This window comes from Nannospalax galili, unplaced genomic scaffold (genome assembly GCF_000622305.1).
Source record: "Nannospalax galili isolate Female #2095 unplaced genomic scaffold, S.galili_v1.0 scaffold914, whole genome shotgun sequence".
Lineage (NCBI taxonomy): Eukaryota > Metazoa > Chordata > Mammalia > Rodentia > Spalacidae > Nannospalax > Nannospalax galili.
The window spans coordinates 722,177-733,330 of record NW_008335360.1 but is presented as its reverse complement, the minus strand read 5'-3'; positions in this window follow the sequence as shown (position 1 = coordinate 733,330).

Genomic DNA, 11,154 nt, shown 5'->3' with positions numbered 1-11,154 from the left:
TGAAATCAAATGAGGGGTGATAATGGGGATGCAGATCGGTGTGGAGTTCTAAATATGATCAAAATATATTGCAGGAAATCCACAAAAATTTAATTGAAAATTAAAATTAAGTTAAATAAAATCAGAGATATAAAATACAATTTAATAAATGAATAGAACTTACTTCTGAAGAAAAGTCAAACTGAAATAAAATTTGATGTGGGAAATTCAATCAGTGGAAGGCCTCACTAGCCAAAGGGATAAAGTGGAAAAGAAAACATCAAGCCTTGAAGATGTGATAGAGAAATTGATTTACTCATTCAAAGAAAATGATAAAGCTAAAATAACATGAACGGAATGTACAGAACTCTGGGACACTATGAAAAGACCAAACCTCCAAATCATAGGTATAGAAGAAGGAACAGAAATCTAAGTCCAAGAAAGAAAAACTATTTTAAACTAAATAATAGAAGAAAGTGTCAAAATGTAAGGCAAGAGATGCCCACCAACATCCAAAAGGGATAAAGAGCATAAAATACACAAGATCCAAAAAGAAACTCCTCATGTTACACAGTAATGTAAAGAGTAAATGTGGAGAATTTAGGATGCTGGAAGCCATAAAAAGATAAAATCAGCCTGGTGTGGTGGTGCATGCCTTTAATCCCAGCATTTGGGAAGCAGAGACAGGTGGATCTTTGTGAGTTCGAGGCCAGCCTGGTCTACATAGTGAATTCGAGGACAGCTGGGCCTACAGAGAGACCCTGTCTCAAAAAGACCAAAAAAAAAAAAAAAAAAAAAAAAAAAACAGATAAAATCATATAAAAAGACAGGCCCATAAAATAATGCTGAGTTATTCAATGAAGACCTTGAAAGCCAGGAGGACATAGACCGATGTTCTGTCAATTTTTAAAGACCACAGATAACAATCCAGGATTTCAGACCCAGAAAAATAATCAAGGCTATAAAAGGAGAATTAAACAGTTTCTATGATAAAAAAGAAGTTAAGGATTTTATATCTATTATCTCAGTTCTACAGAGGGAAGAACAAATAAACCTTTACAGAAAAATTAAAGGCCAAAGTAAACAATACCTCTACAGCAAAATAATATAATTTAATAAACATGGTCAATATATGTCTCAATATTAGTGGTCTCAGTTTTCAAATGAAAAGACAAATACTGACTAATTAGAAACCAGGGTCAATCTTTTTGTTCCCTCCTCACCATCACTAATTGATACCACCTTAAGGTAAAATGGAAGGGGAAGCAAGGAAAGGGGAAAATGGAACTAGGAAGCAAGCAAGTATACCTATTCTAACATCTGACAAATTGGACTTCAAACTAAAGCCAGTCATAAAATGCTTCTACGTTTCATGCTTATTAAAATAAAAAATCAGCTAGGATATGATAACCTAAACACATATTCAATGAACATGGGGGTATCTGATTTCATAAAAGAAACATTATATCTAACATCATACAGTAGCTCCAACACACCAGTAGTAACTTCAACATAATTCACTCACTGATAGACATGCCATTCAGACAAAACTAAAAGAGACATCCTAAAGCTAAATGAAATCATAAATCAAAAAGACCTAACAAATATTGACAGAACATTCCACACAAACACCAAAGAATACACTTTCCTCTCAGCATCCCAGTGAACTATTTTCCCAAAATTGACCACATATTAGGACATAGAGCCAGTCTCAACAAATTTAAGAAAATTGAAATAACACCCTGTAGTCTATTTGACCAAAAGAAAAAAAAAACACCTCTATATCAACAATAGAAATGGGAAAACATTCACAAACTCATGGAACCAAAGGAATAGACTATTGAATAAAAATTATGTCAAGGGAGAAATCAAGAAGGAAACTTAAAAATTCTTAGAATTGTATGAAAATTAAAATACAGCATAATGGGAAACGTATGAGATAAAATAAACGCAGTTTTAAGAGGAAAGTTTTAGCACAGTGTCCACATAAAATCTGTGGAGCTCTGAAATTAAAAACTTAATGATATAGTTGAAACTTTGGAAAGTAAGAACAAACAATGCCCAAAATGTGTAAATGGGAAGAGATAATCAAAATCATGTTTGTGCCAGGAGAGAAGTGTTGTCTTTTTTAGGACTGTGGACTTTCATTTTATGCTTTGATTTCTGAGTGTATTTGGAGAAATAATTTATCTCTTTACATAAACAATTTTGTTCTCAAGCCTTTCACTTATGTATTTCAATGAGTATATATAATTTCTACACAGTAGCAAGTTACACTATGGCATGTCTGTATATGTACACATATGTGCAATGTTCTTTTGCCATGTTCAACACTCATTACTGTCTCTTCTTTCCCCTCTTCCATCCCACTTATCTCCTTCCTCTTTTCCTTAACACTTTTCCTTCTACTTCTGTCTTCCATGTTCTTTTTAAAATATTAGATTCTACACAATTGTTAAATTACACTATTGGCTAAGTACATAGAATGACCATATTATCCATGATTTGCTTACTCCAATGACTTCAGTGCCATCATAACACCCTTGTTCTGGTGCCCAAGAGCATTGAAAAAAGAGAATGAATAACTTTTACTTATTAGTAACGCAGTATGCTTTTAGTCCCAGAAAACTGTCAATCATATTGTATTCTTAAATTGCACATCAAAATGCCACAGAGGAGCAACTGCATCATTAAATGAGTAAAGGATAGGGCACAACGTTTTGCCTGTCACTCTGCACTGTAGTTACACCAGCTCCCTCTTTAACCCTTGGTGTTGTTTAATCATATCCAGTGTGAAAGATGATGCATTTTTATTTCTTTAAAAGTGTGAAAGATAAATCTATTTGTTTTGATTTCCACATTGAAAACAAGTACTCTTACTCCTCACACTAACACGAAAATATGAGCCTTACACCTCAGCACAATTAATTCCTTTTTCCAGAACTCTGTTTCTAAGTGGAAGAATTCAAAATCATTAGTGTAGCAGATGTGCATTCATGCCTTAAAGACAGTTCTGTATTATAACTAAAGGAACATTAACTGAAATTGATTTGATTGGAAGAATTTAACATGCAAAAATTAATGCACTGCTCTTTCTTTAAGGGCAGTACTACAATAGAGTTTTGCTTCACTAAATGAAAAATGCTGTGAAGTTGGTAATAAATCCTGAAGTGTGTGACTGAGCAGACTCTAAAGGCCATGTAGAGGCCAGTTCACATACTTCACCAGACACAAATTAAATACAAAGTTTAATGTTAGCTTTCATTTCAGGAAACTTGCACAGTGCATGGACACTTCATCATTTCCTTTAATATTCTCTTTTAATGACTCAGCAAATTACTTCACTGGGGTTCAGCTGCTGAAGGAGGTAAATGTAATGATGCTAAGTATTCCAAAGTTCAAAAACATTTGTACTGAGAACTATTCTACAATAACTGGAATTTGCCTCAAATTGGGTTTTCTATTCCAATTTTCTAAATGAGTGCTTAAACACATGGTAAATAATCCCAATTAAACGCTCTTCAAAATTGGTCAAATGATGAACCATGGTTTACTACCTGAGAGGTTCAATGTTAATAATCCTGAAGTGGTAATCTTCTTAGTGTGTGTATGTAAGGGTGTAGATGTGCAGGTGTAAAGGGGTATATATACATATTTCCAAATATGAATGTGAATTGAGTTATATTCTTACTGGATTATTATTGTTCTCTTCTCTTGAGTACTATTGTTAATGTTTCTTTTGGTATTAGCTCTGGCTGGCTTAGAACTCGTTATGTAGACCAAGGTGGACTCCATCTCAAAGTGATCCACTTGTTTCTGGTGATTCCTGGAAATAACATATGCAATAGCACACTAGATAAGATACTGTTTTGTAACAAATTTATCTTGATTTATAATTGGCTAAAATATAAATTACTGCACCCATATCTTACTGTTTTGTTTGTTGTTGTTGCCTTGTTTTATGTGAGGGATTAGGTCATAGCTTTAATTTATAAAATTTCTTCTTATATCTTACCAAATAAGTGAAATTCAAAAATAATAGCTAAAAAGACCATGGAAACAATCGCATTCATGATAGCCTTCAAAAGTATAATTGAAATAAATCTAATCAAGGAAGTGAAAGACTTCTATAATAACAAATTAAGACAATGAAGAAAGAATGTGAAGAAAAAAGTAAAAGAAGGAAAGATCGCCTATGTTCATGTATTGGAAAAATTAGTACTGTGAAAATGTCCATCCTACCACATCAATGTACAGATTCGAGGCACACCCCAACATTCCAACATAATTCTTCACAGAAATTGTAACAATTATCTTAAATATCATATGGGAATGAAATAGAAAAATTGACTCAGTTTTGTTCTTGCAGATTTTTGTTTTATTCTCTGTTTCTACCCAACAACACCCCTCCCTTGCTTGCCAGCCGCAGTCAGCCAAACAGAATACTCCATGTAGGCTGTATCTGAAGTTTCAGGTAGTACATTGTTCACCAGTACATTGTTTCTATAATACTGAGAAACTTCAAGTAAGCAGTTAGCAAGTCCATCTAGGAACCTGTTTTCATAACCAAAATGTTTTGCCAACTGAAACCCTCTTTGTTAACTGATCTTCCCTGGTCTGGTTTAACTATAGTGATCTGATATGACTATGTTTGTTGGCATTGCCACTGACATGATGCAATTGCAATTTCAAGCTTTATAAACCCCACTCTGCCTCCCTCAGGCTTAAGAGTTCTATCAGTCATTAGCCCCTTTTCTGACTACAGGTTAATAAAGGGCTCCTGATTTCATCTTCACTATGTGGAGTTCCTCTGTGCCTCCTGCTCTGAAATACAGGAACAACAACAAAAATCCAGGATAATCAGACTAATACTCACAAATAGACAAATACAAAATACATCTTTCATTCCAAATTATACTACAAAAGCATAATAATCAAAACAGCTTTGTACTGGCATAAGAACAAGCACATTGACCAACATAATATAATTTAGGAAGCAGATTTAAGATCACACCCTAAACAGTCATTGCTTTGTGACAAAGAAGCCAAAAATACACATTAGATAAAAGGAAGCACGGTCAACAAATGCTGCTTTTCAAACTGTATAGCTACATATAGAAAAATGAGGCTAGATCCATAATTCTCATCCTGTATAAAACTGAACTCCAAATAGACCAAGGACTTCAAAATAAGACCTGAAGCCATGAATCTGATAGAGGAGAAAGTAGGGAATACTTTCCAGTTTATAAGCACAGGCGAGAAATTAAGGCTAACAGTTGAAAACTCTGGACCACATGAAACTAAAAAGGTTCTCTACAGCATAATATACTATCATTTGAATGATGAAGCCTTTTAATGGGGAGAGGTTTACTGGAATGGCTTGCTAGAATGCAGTGATATGAAAGGGGAAAGGTGAACTTCAGACTAAATGCTTAAATGTGCGTGGAACTTGGAGGAGCAGGCTTGAAGAGGGAGTGTGGAGGGGCAAGTAACAATAAAAGCCTTTATAAAAGATCCTATGGAAATGTACCACTATGTAAGTTTCTTAAAGTATATACATAAACATTATAAAAAGAGATTAAAGGAGTTATCTTATACAAGACAACATGGCCCCTGCTAGGCATCATAGCCTATAAAAATAGAACCTCAATGCCAGGGATGGAATGCCTCTCTAGAAGCTGTTGACCAGAGGTCACATATATCCTCAAACCATAGCAGCCATTGCCCTTGCTTTGGTTACCCACCAGAACTTGATGGTAAGACCCTGTTTCTGAAGACACTATGCACTTAAGATACAGGACAAACAAGGATAAATCAAGCTGTTACTGACTTCAGAGACTCATCTCTACTGGCTAGCTTTCACAGAACTAGAAGGAAAGAATAATCACCAGCCTGGAAATAATCATCACCTGACCTGGAAAGATATGCCAACCAATACAACAGTAACATGAATATTGTGGGATTAAACAGGCACTTTCTAATTTTATTTAAGATCTGCTTCATAAGATGGAGCCCATGCCTCACACTGATATTAGGCTTAGGAACCTGAGGCTAAATAGGTCACAAGGCATAGGAGAGACCCTAATTCCAGTTTTCTACTAAATAAACACATTATTAAAATGACTCATAATGACTAAATGTTACATCCGTAGATTAACACATCTCTTGATTCTAATTAAGAACGTTTCCTCATGCAGCAGATGGTGATAAACACAGAAACCCACAACTTGCCAATGTGCAGAAAACAAGAGACTGCAGTGTTTATCCCTGAATAGGACACCTGTATCAAACTTCTATGTCCTAACACTCAGGGATCATTGAAGAAGAGGGAGTGGAAAGAGAGAGACAGAGTTGTTGGATGACCACAAGGAAATACAGTTTTCCAGATAGCTGGTAAGTTGCTCATATGAACTCAGTGCAATAGTGGCAGCATTCACATGTCCAATGCAAGCTCAGACCAGAAATATATCCCAGAACAGAAATGAGGAAGTGGATAAGAATATCCAACCTCACACAAGGAAACTGTGGCAACATAAGGCTACTGGGAGGAGCAGACTCTTTCAAGCATGGGACTCTTCATAGATTAACCAGCTCCAGTGAATGAACCCACACTTAAGGACATTTGGAGACACCAATTAGATTCTATATGCTGCCTATAAATTCCAACGTTTTCCCTACTTTCTTCTCTATCTGATTCAGAGTATTCAGTCTTATGTTAAGGACCTTGACCCATTTGGAGTTGAGATTGTGCATGGTGAGAGATGGGATTTTAGTTTTGTTCTTCTACATGTGGCTATCCAGTTTGACTGGCACTATTTCTTGAATATGCTGTCTTCGGGCCAGCATGTATTTTTGGCTCCTTTGTCAATGTAAATGTGCGGATTTCTGGGTGCTCAATTGTTTTTCACTGATCAGTGTGCATATTTTTATGTCAGTTTCATGCTTTTTAATTACTATATCTCTGTAGTATATTTTGAAATCAGTGATGGTAATACCTCTAGCAGTTCTTTATTGTTGTAGATTATTTTGGCTATTTTAGTTTTATTGTGTGTTTCCATATGAAATATGACCTTTTGTTTTTTTTCAATTTCCGTGAAGGATTGTGCTGAAATTTTGTTTGTTTGTTTGTTTGTTTGTTTGTTTTTGCTCTTTTTGAGACAGGGTCGCCCTGTAGCCCCAGCTGACCTGGAACTCACTATGTAGGCCACACTGCCTTTGCGTAGTACCTGACTTTGCCTACCTGATTTTACCTACCGAGTGATGAGACTAAAGGCATGTGCCACCATGCTTGGTTTGTGTTGGAGTTTTTTTTTTTTAAAGGTTATTGCATTAAATTTGTAGATTACTTTTGGTAGGATGGCAATTTTCACGATATTAATCTTAGTGATCCCTGAGCACTGGAGGTTTTGCCATCTTCCCTGTGTTCTTTAATTCAATCTTAAATGTTTTGTAGACAAGTCTCTCTCTTCATTTGTTACATTTGTTCTAATATAGTTTATGGATTTTGAGGCTATCAGTAATGGGTTCTTTTCCAGGGCTTTATTCTCAATATGCTTGTTTTTGTTATATAAGACATACACTGGGAGGGGGGAGGCTTAAATTTATTTCCTGCTACTTTGCAGAATATATTTTCATCTTTAGGAGTTTTCCGGTGGAGTCTTTATTAAAGTTTCTTCTGTATAGAATCATATCATCTGCAAATAAAGATACTTTGACTTCTTCCTTTCAAATTTCCATCCCCTTTTGTCTCCATCATTTGTGTTATTGCTCTTGCTACGACTCCAACTACTATAATGAGCAAGAATGAAGAGAGTGGACATCATTGTCTTGTTCCTGATTTTATTTTATTTTCATGTTTCTTTATTTTTAGTTTAGGTCTATGAGTGTTATGCTTGTGTGTATGTGAATGCACCCATATTATGCAGTGACTGGGGAGGACAGAAGAGGATATCAGATCCACTAGAACTGGAGTTACAGAACATAGGTTAGCTGCTATGCCTGTGTTCTTTGTGACCTTTATCATGAATGGATATTAAATATTTTCAAAAAATTTTTTTCTGCTTCTAATGAAATGATTCTGTGGGATTTTTTTAGTTTTTGTTTGTTTGTTTTGTTTTGTTTTGTTTTTCTTGACCCTGAGTCTGTTTATGTGCTGGATTAAGTTTATTGATTTATGTATGTTGAACCATCCCTCCATCTATGGAAAAAAGCCACCTTTCTCATGGTGAATAAATTTTTCCATTCTGTTATGAGCATTTTATTGAGAACTGTCAGCATGTTTAAAATTATTTTAAGCTACTTTCATATAGCACAAGAGTTATATAGCATGTGGGAATATTTAATTTTCTGTTGTTTGTTGTCATATAAAGATAAATATTACTTTGTCATTTAAATTATTAAAAAGTATCTCTCTATGTTTTTTAAGTATAAAGAAGATAAATTAATTATTTGCTTAGTTGCTCATTCGGAAGCTTTATTCTCTATGTATCTAACTAATCATTAAATTCTACCAGCAGAGTGCATTGTGATCATTGAATCTGTAGGGTAAGAAGCATTTATTATAAAAGAAGATCAGCAGGCAAATAGACTAAGATGAAAGAAAATGTGAATGAGATTTTCACAATGCAATGTATTCTTTTTAGAAAGAAATCTATAGTTATTTTTTTTCAAAAGCCTATATTTGAATTGCCTTGGTAATGGGATTCTGGTTGTCATGGGAACTATGTAAAAATCTTAAGCAACAGATAGAAGAGGCTAAAGTATACTTCAAAGGAACGTAAAAGCAATATGGTTCAGGAGATACTGAGCTTTAGAAAAAGCAACGAACAAATATGGTAAGTATATGAAAAATAAAATTCACTGAAGACTAGTCTTGAAATATTATATTGCAAAATGAATATGAATATCAAAAATCACAAAATTATTAAAATGTATGCTACTTTAGTTTTAGGAATTTATGAAGATTTGTGCATTTATGCTTTATAAAATTCAGAAGCATGAATGAGGCCCAGATTTTGTTAGAGAAGGGGAAAGAGGCAGACAGTAGCTGACCTGGAACTCACTGTGTTGCTTTGGGTCACAAGGAATATATGGTTCTTCGAAGTGCTGAGAATCCATGCATGTGCCACCATTTATACCTTAAATTTTTTAAAAATGGTAATATTTATAAGAGAAAAATATGATCAAGGAAATGACACAATATTTACAGACAGGAAGATAACAAAACACTAGAGAAGAAAATTTTCCTAGTGTTAATGTATAACTACCAAAGTTTTGTGTAGATATGTTTTGATACAACATTTACTGTAAGTTAAAAATAGTTACAAAATATATTATGAAGGACCAGGTGTAATGTAGTTGGTTTCTCCAATGCTGTGACAAAACACTCTGAGCAATATAAATTTGGGGAAGAAAAGGGTTATTTGCCTTACACTTCATGAATCAGAGTTCATCATGGAACTAAAGGTTGAAACTCAGGGAAGGAACCTAGAAGCAGCAGGCCATGGAGGTATGCTCCTTTCTGGCTTGCTCCCCTGGCCCATCCTCAGCCTGCTTTATTATACAATACAGAAGAGCCTACCTAGTGGCGGCATTGCCCACAGTGGGCTGGGCCCTCCCACATCGCTCAAAAATCTAGAACATACCCCACAGACATGGTCACATGTCAGTAAAATGGAGGAAATTCCCCAACTGATGCTCCTTCTACCCAGGTGTGTCAAGTCGACAACTAAAGCTATCCAGCACAATTGACCCCTTGTCAACTTGACACACAAACACATCACTATTAAACCACAACCTCTCTATTTCTTGTCCCCCAAAATATTAAGTTAACAATATTACAATTTAAGACACTACAGTCTTAAAAGTACCATAGCCCTTAAAAAATCCAAACACTTAAAAGTCCATAGTCTCAAGTACCATCTCATTTCAAAAAGGAAGAATTGGGCACACCTAAGCAAAATCTATGTCCAGCAAAGTAGCTCAAGGATGGACAGCTTTGATTCACTCATGATCTTCTGGAGGTCCACTTCCCTGGCTCTGATGTCCGCAGTGCACAGAGCTCATCTTACAGACCCAGGTCAGCTTCATTCCCCACCTGCTGTTGCTCTTGGTGGTCATCCCATAATCCTGGCATCTCCAAATTGTAGGGTCTCCACAGAAACTGAGGTTACACCTTCACCAATGGCCTCTTCTGACTTCTTGGGGTACAGAGCCTCAGATTCTCTTCATGACCCTTCCAATCCTAGAGTCTTCAATGCAACTGAGGCTGTACTTTCACCAATGACCTTTCTTTACCTCTCAGGGTGCCAAGTCTCAGCTGCTCTCTCTGACCCTTTCATGCTTTCAACACCAGAATCATGCATGAGACTCTTACACATTACCAAGCTGCTTCCAGCTTGAGATGGAAGCCCTGACCCTCTCTGGACGATAGCTTCTGTGTGATGACCCTGAGGAAACACTTCCAAGAAGATTTTGCCACAGTGATGGTGGTTGTTATTTACAGCTAATTTTTCAGCCCCATGTAACATGCATCAATTGTCATAGTAAAACAAAGAGTTCACTTCAGTGGTTCTGTTCTCTTCTTAATCACAGCTCATTCCTCAGCCCTTGCTGACCAGAACGCACAGATTCTCAATACCAAATATCATGCAAACAACCCTGATAGTCTCTGCTTCCTTTTGAAGCTTCACAAGTCAAGTCTCCATTGTTTACAATACTTTTAGCATAAATGTTCCAAGCTCCACAGCAACAAACTATAATCACTCAATGTATTTTTAACCCAAAGGTACAAACACTTCCACAATCCTCCCCAAAACAACTGGGTCAACTCTGTCACAGCAATACCCCGCTATCAGTACCAATCTCTGTTGTAGTTTGTTTCTCCATTGCTGTAACAAAACACTCTGACCAAAATCAACTTGGGGATGAAAGGGGTTATTAGGCTTATACCTTCTGGGTCACAGTTTATCAGCAACCTCAAGGTAGAAACTCAGAGCAGGAACCTGGATACAGGAGCTGGAGCACAGTACATTGAGGAATGTTCCTTACTGGCTTTCTCCCCTGGCCCATCTTCAGTCTGCTTTTTTATATAATACAGAACAACCTGCCCAGGGGTGACACTTCACACAGTGGACTGGGCCCTCCCACATCACTCAAAAATCAAGAAAATACCCT